This window comes from Ailuropoda melanoleuca, chromosome 4 (assembly GCF_002007445.2).
Source record: "Ailuropoda melanoleuca isolate Jingjing chromosome 4, ASM200744v2, whole genome shotgun sequence".
Classification (NCBI taxonomy): Eukaryota; Metazoa; Chordata; class Mammalia; order Carnivora; family Ursidae; genus Ailuropoda; species Ailuropoda melanoleuca.
Window position 1 is genome coordinate 45526260 of NC_048221.1, and position 11481 is coordinate 45537740.

Below are 11481 nucleotides of genomic sequence, written 5' to 3' on the forward strand. Positions count from 1 at the left end.
TTGTTTTAAGAAAAAGGAGTTGTGATAGAACTAAAAACTCCAGTTTTAAGGAAATCAGAATGACCAATTTTTTTGTGTGGTGCAGAATTTATACACCAGATAAAAGATAGTCCACATCCAAGCCTTTTTGGCAACCAAGGACTTATTTTATTGGCTATCTTTTTCCGAAGACTTTTGGTATTCTCTTGGAACTATCTTCAGAGGCAAGTAGGCATTTATTTGTCCCCCACCCACCACCCAAGAGAATTTTCTATGGTTTTGCTTGTTGAAAAAGATTCTGTTTTTTGAAAAAAGCCAACAGTTTTTCAGAGCAAATTGTTGAAACCAAGGACAGTGATCAAGCTGGGTGATGATATCCTTGGTTGCAGACCATGAGGTTTGGGGGCAGGAATGATGTCCCATCTATCTCTGCCCCTAGGCAGGACTTAGTACACAGTAAATGCTCAGTACTGGGTTGAACCAGATTTTGTCAAGTATGCAGTGTAAGCCTGGGGTAAGAGAATTGAATCACTGTTTGTGTATTGTACTGAATTTAAATGATATAGAAATGTGTAGTATAATGAAGCAAAACCTTCTCTGGGCGTCAGCGAAAACATGTAAAAGATGGTGTGGCATGAGCGCAGCCAGTATGAGAGAACGCTGGCTGTGACCAGTGCGTAAGCCCACATGGGTGCATTCCAGTTGAAAATTAGCCCTGCTGCTCCCTCTCCCTGCCCTCGGACATCCCACTTCCCAGAAGTAACTATTAGGAGTAATGGCGGGTTTTGAAAGTTCTCCTCTCCTCCCAGCCAACACTACTAACAATTTAGTGAATCTCCTTCCAGAGTTAAAATATATCTGTGGAAGGTGTATGTGTGTGTAAGGGGGCTATGTTCATGCAGAGTGAGAGATATTTTTACATATGCCTTTAATTTGAAGAAATGGGATTTTATCAATACTATTCTAAAATGTGGTCTTTTCCATTTCCTGTATCACAGCCCATTTTGAACCATGTCATGATCAAGCATTTGAATAGCTTTGTTCTGAAGGAAATTCAGAGCAAGAATGCCAAAGGGGTTTTGAAGATAGGAAGACAAGAGGGCAATTTTAATGGAAAATATGCTTCATGTATTTGAGTTCTTATGGATGTATTTTTCCTTCTCTTTTGGAACTGGAACTTTGGAGTTAGTTTGATTTGAGTTCAAATTCCAGTAGGGAAGAAGAGCTTATGGTGCAGTGTGGGAGACCAACACCAAACCAGGAAACAAGTAAGGAAACAGCATCCGTGTCATTTACAATTGGGCTGCATGTTCTGAGGGGTAGAAATAGTGTGATGGCTTAGAGACTGGAAGGAAAAGGCCACTTGAGATAGAGTCATCAGAGAAGGCCTCTCCGGGCTGATAACCCCTGAATCAAGACCAGAGATCATGCAAAGGCCATGAGGTAGGAATGGGCTTGGGGTAATTGAGGAGCCCCATGAGGAATGACAGATCAGTGACCAGCCAGGAGAGTCCTAGAAGGTGAGATCAGACAGGCAAGCAGGGGCCAGATCTTATAGGGCCTTGTCGGCCTACAAGAACTCTAGGAGTTTGAGTTTTATTCTAAAGGGATTGACTTGGGACACATGGGTGGCTCAGTCAGTTAAGTGGCTGCCTTCAGCTCAGGTCATGATCCCAGGGTCCTGGGATGGAGTCCCGCATCAGGCTCCTTGCTCCAGGAGGAGCTTTCCTTCTCTGTCCGCCTGCCTCTCCCCCTGCTTGTGAGCCCTCTCTCTGACAAATAAATAAATAAATAAAATCTAAAAAAAAAAAAAAAAAAAAAAAAGTTCTAAGAATTTCCTTTACAAAAATAAATAAATAAAGGGAGTGACTTGTTCTGATTCAATTTTAGAGAAGGACAAAGGTCAAAGCACAGAGACCAGTTAAAAGCCGTTGCAGCGGCCCAGGCAGAAGAGGACGACAACTTGGATGAGGGAAGTGCCGGGGAGATGGAGAGAAGTACATGGATTCGTGACCTCTTTCTGAGGTAGAACCACCATGATTTGCTGACAGAGTAATGTGGTGTGCGTGTGTTTGCACACACATGCGTGTGAGAAAGGATGTGGTGTGCATGCGTGTGAGAAAGGATGTGGTGTGCGTGCGTGTGAGAAAGGATGTGGTGTGCGTGCGTGTGTGCATGCGTGCGTGTGAGAAAGGATGTGGTGTGCGTGCGTGTGTGCACACGTGCGTGTGAGAAAGGATGTGGTGTGCGTGCGTGTGTACACGCGTGCATGTGAGAAAGGATGTGGTGTGCGTGTGTGTGCACGCGTGCGTGTGTAGAAAGGGTCAGTAAGGAAGCAACGCCTAGGGTTTGGGCCTGAATAACTGTGTGGGTGATGGTGCTATTTATAGAAATAAGGAAGGAGGCGAAGAACAAGTTTGGGAGGCAGCAGGGTCAGGGAAATGAGAATTTCTTTTCAGTCAAATTCATTTTGAAATGCCTCTTTGATGCTCGAGTGTGGCATCAAGTCGACAGATAAATACAAAGGTTCAGGGATGGGTCTGCCTGGAGAGGTACGTTTCAGAGTTATCCACATCCAGGTATATTTAAAGCCAAGGGAGTTGACATTGGAAGGTGGCTGTTTTCCAGTTTGTTAACATCCAGTTTGTTGCCAAGTGTCTAAGTGATAAGAAAAAGAATGTAAAGAGAAGGAGTAGGGAGGGGGAAAAGAGGAAAAGTGCACCATTCCAATGGTATCTATAGGCTACGTCTTGCAACAGAAAAACGTGTATGGTCACACACGTGTGTGCACGCGCACGTACACGCACACACGCCACAGCCGCAGACTGCAAGCTGCGCACACAGCCTCATGGAAGGCACACTCACTCTCAGTGCCAACCCCAGACAGACCCTGCCTCCTCCTCGGCTGTTGCTAAGTCCTAGACAGGCAACTTTGACCACTTCTCCACAACCCGCCAGTGCCTGAAAGGAGAAGACCCAGGGGCTCCTCCCACTAAGGCAGAGGCGCCCTGGATCCACCCCCAGAAACTCCTGTCTCCTGGCTGCTCAGAGAGCAGCACTGGGGCCGGCATCTGAACAAGGCTCGGATGCTGCAACCAAAGAGGGGTCAAGAGTCTCCACAGCTTCAGGCAGCCAAGGAAAATGACCTGTTTCCTGAAGAAACTTCTACTGGCATGAACCTGCAACTTTACACAGGAGGAGCCCTGGGGGAGATGGCATTGCATGTGGCAGTCCTCTGGGACGGTCTCGAGGCAGCCATGGTGCTGGTCAAGGAGCCTGACCAGGGCGAGCCGTCTGTAGGTCGGACTGCTCGGGACTGCTCGGCACACGGCCGTCGTGAACCAGAACGTGAACTCGATGGGAGCCCTGCTTGCCCCCAGGGCCAGCATCTCTACAGAAGCCACAGGCACAGCTTTCCATCACAGCTCCTGCAACCTCATCTACTTTGGAGAGCCCCCATCGTCCTTGGCTGCCTGTGAGGGCAGTGAGGAGATCGTGAGGCTGCCCATGGGGCATGGAGCCAGAGTCTGGGCCCAGGACTCCCCAGGAAGCACCACCTTGCCCATCCTCATCCTCCAGTCCAACAAACTTTTGCCTGCCGGATGTGCACCATACCACTATCCTCCAATGGGCGCGCCGACCACCTGCACTCCCGGGACCTCACGCACACCCGGTCACCAGGGTCTCACCCCCTTCAAGCTGGTTGGAGTGGAGGGCAGCACTGTGGTGTCCCAGCACCTGACGCAGAAGCCGAAGCACATCCAGTGGAATTACGGGCCACTGACCTCCGCTCTCTATGACCTCACAGAGATCAACTGCTGGGGGGAGGACGTGTCCTTTCCAGAACTCACAGTCTCCCCCAAGAAGCAGGAGGCTCACCAGATCCTGGAACAGACCCCGGGGAAGCAGCTAGTGAGCTTCAAGTGGAAGACATGTGGGCAGTGGTACTTCTGTGTTCTGGGTGCGTAGTACCCCCTCTGTGTGATCGGCTACATCCACCGGCCCCTCAAGTTCCGTACTGGCAACTGCACAGATTCCTGTGATAACACCATTTTCCAGCAGAAACCACTACAGGAGGCCCACGTGACTCACCAGGATAAAGTCTGGCTGGTGAGGGAGTTGGTCCCCATCCTTGAAGTGTGGTCATCCTGCTCCTAGAGATCCCAGGCATCTTTGGTGTTGGTGCCTCTTGCTATTTGGGACAGACTGTCCCCTGGGGGCCATTCCATGTCGTTATCATCACCTATGCCTGCATGGTGCTGGGGAACACGAGGATGTGGCTCTCCAACATTGAATGGGGAAAGGGTGCCCACGTCCGTTGCCCTGGAGCTGGGCTGGTGTGGTGTTACTTACCTCGCTGGAGGATTCCAGATGCTCTGTCCTTTCACCACCGTGATCCAGAAGATGATTTTTGGTTTTATTTTATTTTTTAAATTAATCTCTACATCCAACATGGGGCTTGAACTCATAACCCACAGGTCAAGAGTTGCATGTTCTACCAACTGAACCAGCCGGGCACTCCTAGAAGATGATTTTCGGAGACCTGAAGCCTTTCTGCCAGCTGATGCCTTGTTATTCTGGGATTTGCCTCAGCATCCTATGTCATTTTCCAGACAGAGGACCCAGCCAATCAGGGACAATTCCACCACTACCCCATGGCACTGTTCAACCCCTTTCAGCTTTTCCTCACCATCATTGATGGGCCTGCCAACTATGACGTGAACTTGTCCTTCACGCGTGGCATCATCTACTGTCTTTGCCACCATCACCACACTGCTTATGCCCAACGTGTTTATCGCCATGAAGGATGACACACACGGGCAGGTGGCCATGAGTGGGACGAGCTCTGGAAGGCCCCGGTGTGGCCACCATGGTAATGCTGGAGAGGAAGCTTCCTTGCTTCCTGTGGTCTTGCTCTGGGGTCTGTGGATGCCAGGATGGGCTGGGGGACCACTGGTTCCTACGAGACAAGAACCACCATGATCAAAATCCTCTGCAGTGCTTCATTCTGTGGAAGCTTTCAAGAGCTCGGATAAGGAACATGGACAAGAGCAGCTTTCTGAGAAACAGCCTCTGTTTCTGTGATTGAAAGTAGGACACTAGCCGGAGCCTCCCTGGCCCTCCCAACCCCTCCCTGTCCTGGACCACATCTCACAGCAACAATGATTATCAGGGCTGGGAGATCCTTTGTCACAATACCCTGGGACACGTGACTATTGGACTGGATCTTGGCAAGGGGGATGGAGACGAAAATATCTCTGATTTATGATGAGGACCCCTGTTACTGTGGACCTGACAATCAGGTAGGCCTGGGTGGAGAGCAGGACTAAATTTCATGCCTGTTAATCATGGGAGGGGGTAGACAGAATAATTCTTTTTTTTTTTTTTAAGATTTTATTTACTTGAGAGAGAGAGAGAGCATAAAAGTGGGGGGAGGAGCAAGGGGAGAGGGAGAAGCAGGCTCCCCACTGAGCTGGGAGCCCAATGCAGGGCTCCATCCCAGGACCCTGGGATCATGACCTGAGCCAAAGGCAGATGTTTAACTGACTAAGCCATCCAGGTGTCCCATCCTTGTTTTATTTTTTTTTAATTTTATTATGAGTAGATACATGTAATATAAAAATTACCATTTTGACCATTTCCAAGTGTACAACTCAGTGGTATTAAGCACACTCACATGCTACTATTCGTCTACAAGAATTTTTCATCTTCCCAAACTGGAACTCTTGTACCCATTAAACATTAACTCTTCACTATCCCTTCCCCACAGCCCCTGATAACTGATATTCTACTTTCTATGAATTTGACCACTCTAAGTACCTCATATAAATGGAATCATATAATACGAATCCTATTGTATCTAGTTTATTTAACTTAGCATGTTTTCAAGACTTATCCATATTATAGCAGGTATCCCTTATTCCTTTTAAAGGCCAAATGATTTTTTTTAAGATTTTATTTATTTATTTGACAGAGATAGAGACAGCCAGCGAGAGAGGGAACACAAGCAGGGGGAGTGGGAGAGGAAGAAGCAGGCTCATAGCGGAGGAGCCTGATGTGGGGCTCGATCCCACAACGCCGGGATTACGCCCTGAGCCGAAGGCAGACGCTTAACCGCTGTGCCACCCAGGTGCCCCGATTTTTTTTTTTTGAGAGAGAGAGAGAGTGCGTGCACACACACACCCATACCCACATACAGGTGGGACAGAGGGAGAGAGAGAGAGAATCTCAAGCAGACTCCCCTCTTGGCACAGAGCCCTACGTGGGGCTCCATCTCACAACCCTGAGATCACGACTTGAGCCAAAATCAAGTCGGATGCTCAACCAACTGAGCCACCCGGGCGCCCCCAAATAATATTTCATTGTATGAATATATCACATTTTATTTATCCATTTATCCACTGATTGACATTTGGGTTGTTTCTACTTTTTGGCTGTTGTGAGAAATACTGCTATGAGCATTGGTGTACAATTATCTCTCCAAGTCCCTGCTTTCAATTCCTTTACATATATCCCTACATGTGGAATCTGGATCTTAAGGGCATTTCTTGTTTAATTTTTTGAGGAACTGCCACAGTGGCTGTGCGATATTACATTTCCCCAAACAGGGCACAAGAATTCCAATTTCTTCACTTCCTTACCTATGTTTTTTTTTTTTCTGCTTGTTGTTTTTCTTTTCCTCTTTTTCTCTTTCTTTCTATGGTCATCCTAATGAGTACGAAGTGGTACCTCATTGTGATTTTGATTTGTAATTTCCCCAAAGACTAATGACATTGAACATCGTTTCATATGGCTTATTGGCCATTTGTATATCTGTTTTTGGGGAAATATCTATACAAGCCCTTTGTCAAAACAAACAAGGTTTTGGCTTTTGCAAGCACCTCTTTTAGCAGGGCCTTGAGATGGTTCAGGTTATGAGACATGGGACACGCACACCACCTGCTGGCCGTTTCTTTGCATTTTCCAACACACACTTCAAGGCAGAAAAAAGTTTTTACCAAAGTTCAAGGGATTACCAAAGAAATGAGGGTCAATGTTGCTGTCCCTGGGGAGCTAATGGCCTCCCTTCTGGGAAGATAATAGATGCTGTGGGTGTGTTGCAATAGTGGAAAGAACCTGGACTTGGAGTAGAGAGAGCCGGATTTGGATCTTGCCTTTGATTAAGCAAATGGCAGGTCTCTTGGCCTCTAACTCCTAGGGGGGTGTGTCCAGTAAAATTTTCTGTGATGTTGAAAGTGGTCTAGGTCTGTGCTGTGCAATGCGATAGCCACTGGCCGCATATACCTGTTGAGCACTTGAAATGTGGCTGTCGTAAATAAAGAAGAGACTTTTAAAACTTTAATTACTTTATGGGGCGCTTGGGTGACTCAGTTGGTTAGGCGTCTGGCTCTTGGTTTCGGCCCAGGTCATGATCTCAAGGTTTTGACATCGAGCCCCACATCGGGCTCCGTGCTGAGGGGGAGAGTCTGCTTGAGATTCTGTCTCTCCCTCTCCCTCTGCCCCCGAACCCCCACTCTCTCTCTCTCAAATAAATAATTAAATCTTTAAAAAAGAAACTTTAATTACTTTAAATGTAAGTTTCAATAACCATCTGTGGCTAGTGACTACCATATTGGACAATGCAATTTTAAAGACTCAGTTTCCTCATCTGTACAATGGGGATGACAACACCTCCCTGTGAGGTTTTATGCAAGCAAAAGGAGATGATCTGGGACAACATCTAGCACAGTGCATGGCTTATAACAGGCAATTATAATGTGTGTTTGGATAAACATTCGATGGAATCAGAACATTCCACCAGCACCTCTCCACCCTTCACTAAATTTTTCATTAATCTCCTGCTGTGAATTCAAAAGGAAAAACAGGGAATATTCATTAGTCTGTCTCTCTTAAAAAATGTTCTGTTTGAAATGAATCAGTAAACGTGGTGTTTTGTATTTTTCCCCCCTTTTCTGAGACGGGAGACTGTATCAGCTTATGGTAAGAAAGCCGTCCCAGTCAATGAATAATCAAAGGCAAAGCCAAGCAGATGAGAAATCTTGGCCTCCGTCCTGTGAAGCCACCCACTAAGCAACGTTGAATAAATCTGTTCAGGCTGAGCATATTTTTCAGGGTAATTGATTGCAGTTTTCACAGACTCTTTGATTTTTAACCTCATCTTGGGCCTGTTCCAAGCTAATGAAACAGAGAATGAAGTAAGTTCTGATTTTGGTTTCAGGGAGGGGACCAAAGCATTAGCCTTGACAAGGCTGGGAGCAAAAAAGATGTTTGTTCCTGCCTCTCTCCCCCGAAAGCGGGCAACATCTGGGCTTCTGTTTTTTTCCCCCAGATGATCCCCTTCTCCTTGGAGAGGGCTACAGGTGACTTAGCAAGACCATCACAAAACACTGTGTAATTAAGCTGATTATAGCTCTGTGGATGCAGGATGTTAGCAATTCAAATCATGGGGTTAGGAGGCTGTGAGGACAAGCAACAGGTATTCTCTAGAAATGGCTGACTGCGTAGGCACAGGGTCAGCGGATCTAGGTTCAAGTTGCAGCTTCTCCATTTGCCCACTGTGTGACCTTGAGCAAGTACTTCAGATCGTGGAGTCCTTGTCTTCTTGTCACGAGAATGGAGAGAGTATTACCCACTTAGCAGATGGTTGTGGGGAGAAATAAGGTAGTGCCCGCTAAGGACCAGCACAGTGCCTGGTGTGTCATAAGGACTCAAAACTCACCCCTTCTTCAGTGTGATATAGCTGTGCTTTTCAGAGAGAAAACCCATATCATGGCCTTTTTGTGTCCCCCACTGTTATGGGTTGTGTCATACACCCCTCTGGGACTCGATCCCAGGACCCTGAGATCGTGATCTGAGCCGAAGGCAGATGCTTAACCGACTGAGCCACCCAGGCGCCCCTGGTGTCCTAAGATGAGGAAATCTGGACACACACAGACCCAGAGGAAAGACCATGTGAAGACAGAGGGAGGAGATAGCAATTTGCAAACCCAGGAGAGAGACAGGCCTCGGAAGAAGCTAACCCTCCTGACACTTTGATCTCAGACTTGCAGCCCGCAGAGCTGAGAGGATACACTTCTGCAGTTTAAGCCATGTGGTCTGTGCTGCTTTGTTACGGCGGCCTCGGCAAACCCATACCCCTGCTCTGCCTGGGCCTCAGTTATTGATTTTTTTTCAAGATTTTGTTTATTTGAGGGGGGGCAGGAGGGGGTAGAGAATCTCCACTCCATCCCCCGACCCTGAGAATGACCTGAGCCGAAATCAGGATTTGGACACTTAACCCATTGAGCCACCGAGGCACCCCCTCAGTTACTGAGTTTTTCAGCAAATATTTTTGTGCCTACTGTGTTCCAGGCTCCGAGGACACGAACATGAGCAACACAAAGTCCCTACACCCATGGAGCATATGTCTCAGCATAGCACACAAACAAGATATTTCCTATCAACGGTGCAAAGGGCCCAAAGTAGCCCAGAGCTCGGAGGGTTGTGAGGAGAGAATGGAGACCTACACTGAAAGTGGGTTGGTGAGAGAGAAAGGCTATGGGATAAAGTGGGGAGACAAGCAGAGTGGATCCAGGTCAGCAACTACACAAGTTTGTGTGTGTGATCGATTTATGGAAAGCCAGCCCTAGATCTCAGTCCTTCTGACTTCCTGGCCACTGTTGTCCTCGTAAACACCGTCATGTTCCTTGTTGAGCAGGTCCGCAAGCGTGGTGGGCTCTGTGATGCACTACTCAGAGCTTCCTTCAGGAAAGAAGGATTCTTCCCTCCAGAGTGGGGAATGGGGCTGGAAGACAGCCTTCTGTCATCAGCCCACATTGGGGACTGCGTTAACCGAGGAAAACAGCCTTGTCTTGTCATGCTTCTCCCCTAGGTCATGCTTCCTTCTGGAGTGGTTGCAACTTGGGACGGTTCAGAAGGACCAGTGCATCTTCAGAGCTGCCCATGAGATCGGCTGAGACCTTTGTTGAGACTGCCTTGCAGGTCAGTTCTCCCTCCATCTACTCCTACTTCTGTCGTTCCTTTGCACGGGTGTTGTCTCCAAGAGCACTACCTATTAACCTCCTGCTGCTGATGTCTGTCTCAAATCTGCCCCTTTAGAGCTCCACCTGTGACAGTGGCCCTCCTGAAAACCAAGCAGGGATGAGCTAGCAACTGTGGAAGATCTTCAAGGCTTCCAGACTGGAGGTTGGGTGCGCATCAGGCAACCGTGAAGCAATGAGACGTGGAATATGATTTTCCGAGGGGACTGTGACTCTACTTGGAGTGCTCGCCATACTTGCACAGTCCCTTCTGAGTGGTCCCTTAAGCATGGGCTACCACCCTGCATCTGTAGCTCCAGGTGACTGGACCAGTGACAGGTGCCTGACTCAAAAGCAGTCCTCTATAGGTTGGCCCGCAGTGGAGAAGACGGTCTTTTGCAAGTGCTCTAACAGATGGCGTCTGTCTGCCTCTCCAGACTCTTCCTGCAATGTGTTCTTCTTTCTGCACCTTCCCTTTCCAGTCACTCTGGCTTCCTGCAGCTTCTCCTTCCCTAAGACATTTCCCATGTTATTTCCTCTACCTGAAGCACACCCCCCATGCCCATGCCTCTACTCCACTTATCTAGCAAATGACTACATGTCCTTTTTATCTCCTAAAACTCACTTCATTAAGGAACCAATCCCATAACACTCTCTGACTTCATGCTCTTGGTGGCTTCCTTCACGATGCCGAGGCCAGAATTACAAACCGGGTTTACAAGATGGCTATGTTACCCCGATATTGTGTGATTAATGTCTGTGTGCCGCACTAGGCTGTTAGCAACGTGCGAGGAGGCTCCAGGTCTGTATTGCCCCCCTCTGTACTCCCAGCTCCTAGCATGGTGCCTGGAGCACAGGGAGCACCCAGAAATATTTGCTGAATGACTAACAGGGCTTTTCTTATTGAATGGTGGCTGAATAAGCCAAATCAGTCCCCGTTTCTTTAGAAGTTTAAATTAGAAAAATACAGAGTCAGAGTTGGTGAGGATTAGGATGGAGCAGCGATTCTCAAAGTATGGTCCAGGGACCCCTGGAGGTCCCTGAAACCCTTTCAGAAAGCTCACAAAATCAAAGCTATTTTCCTTGTAATTCTAAGGTATTATTTTGCCTTTTATCACTCCCATTCTCTCGTGAGTACTCACTATGAAAAGTTCATTTTTATAGTTTCAGATTCCACATCGTTAACTTATCTTTAAGAAAGCACCCTTTGTCGGGGTGCCTGGGTGGCTCAGTTGGTTAAGCATTCGATTCTTGGTTTTGGCTCAGGTCCTGATCTCATGGGCTGTGAGACTGAGCCCGGCCTGGGGCTCTACACTCAGCGGGAGCCTGCTTGGATATTTGGATATACTCTCCCTCTGCCCCTTCTCTCTCTCTCAAATAAACAAACAAATAAATCTTTTTTTTTTAAAAGAAAGTACCCCTTGTTAAGTTTGAGGGTGATATAAAAACGAATATCCACACCTCCATGAAAAGTTTACGAAAA

The 11481-nt window shown here is 47.6% G+C and overlaps 1 pseudogene; it reads left to right on the plus strand.

Moving 5' to 3' along the window:
- Nucleotides 1-2513: 2513 nt before the first annotated feature.
- LOC100468164 lies at nt 2514-5248 on the plus strand (annotated as a pseudogene).
- Nucleotides 5249-11481: the final 6233 nt, after the last annotated feature.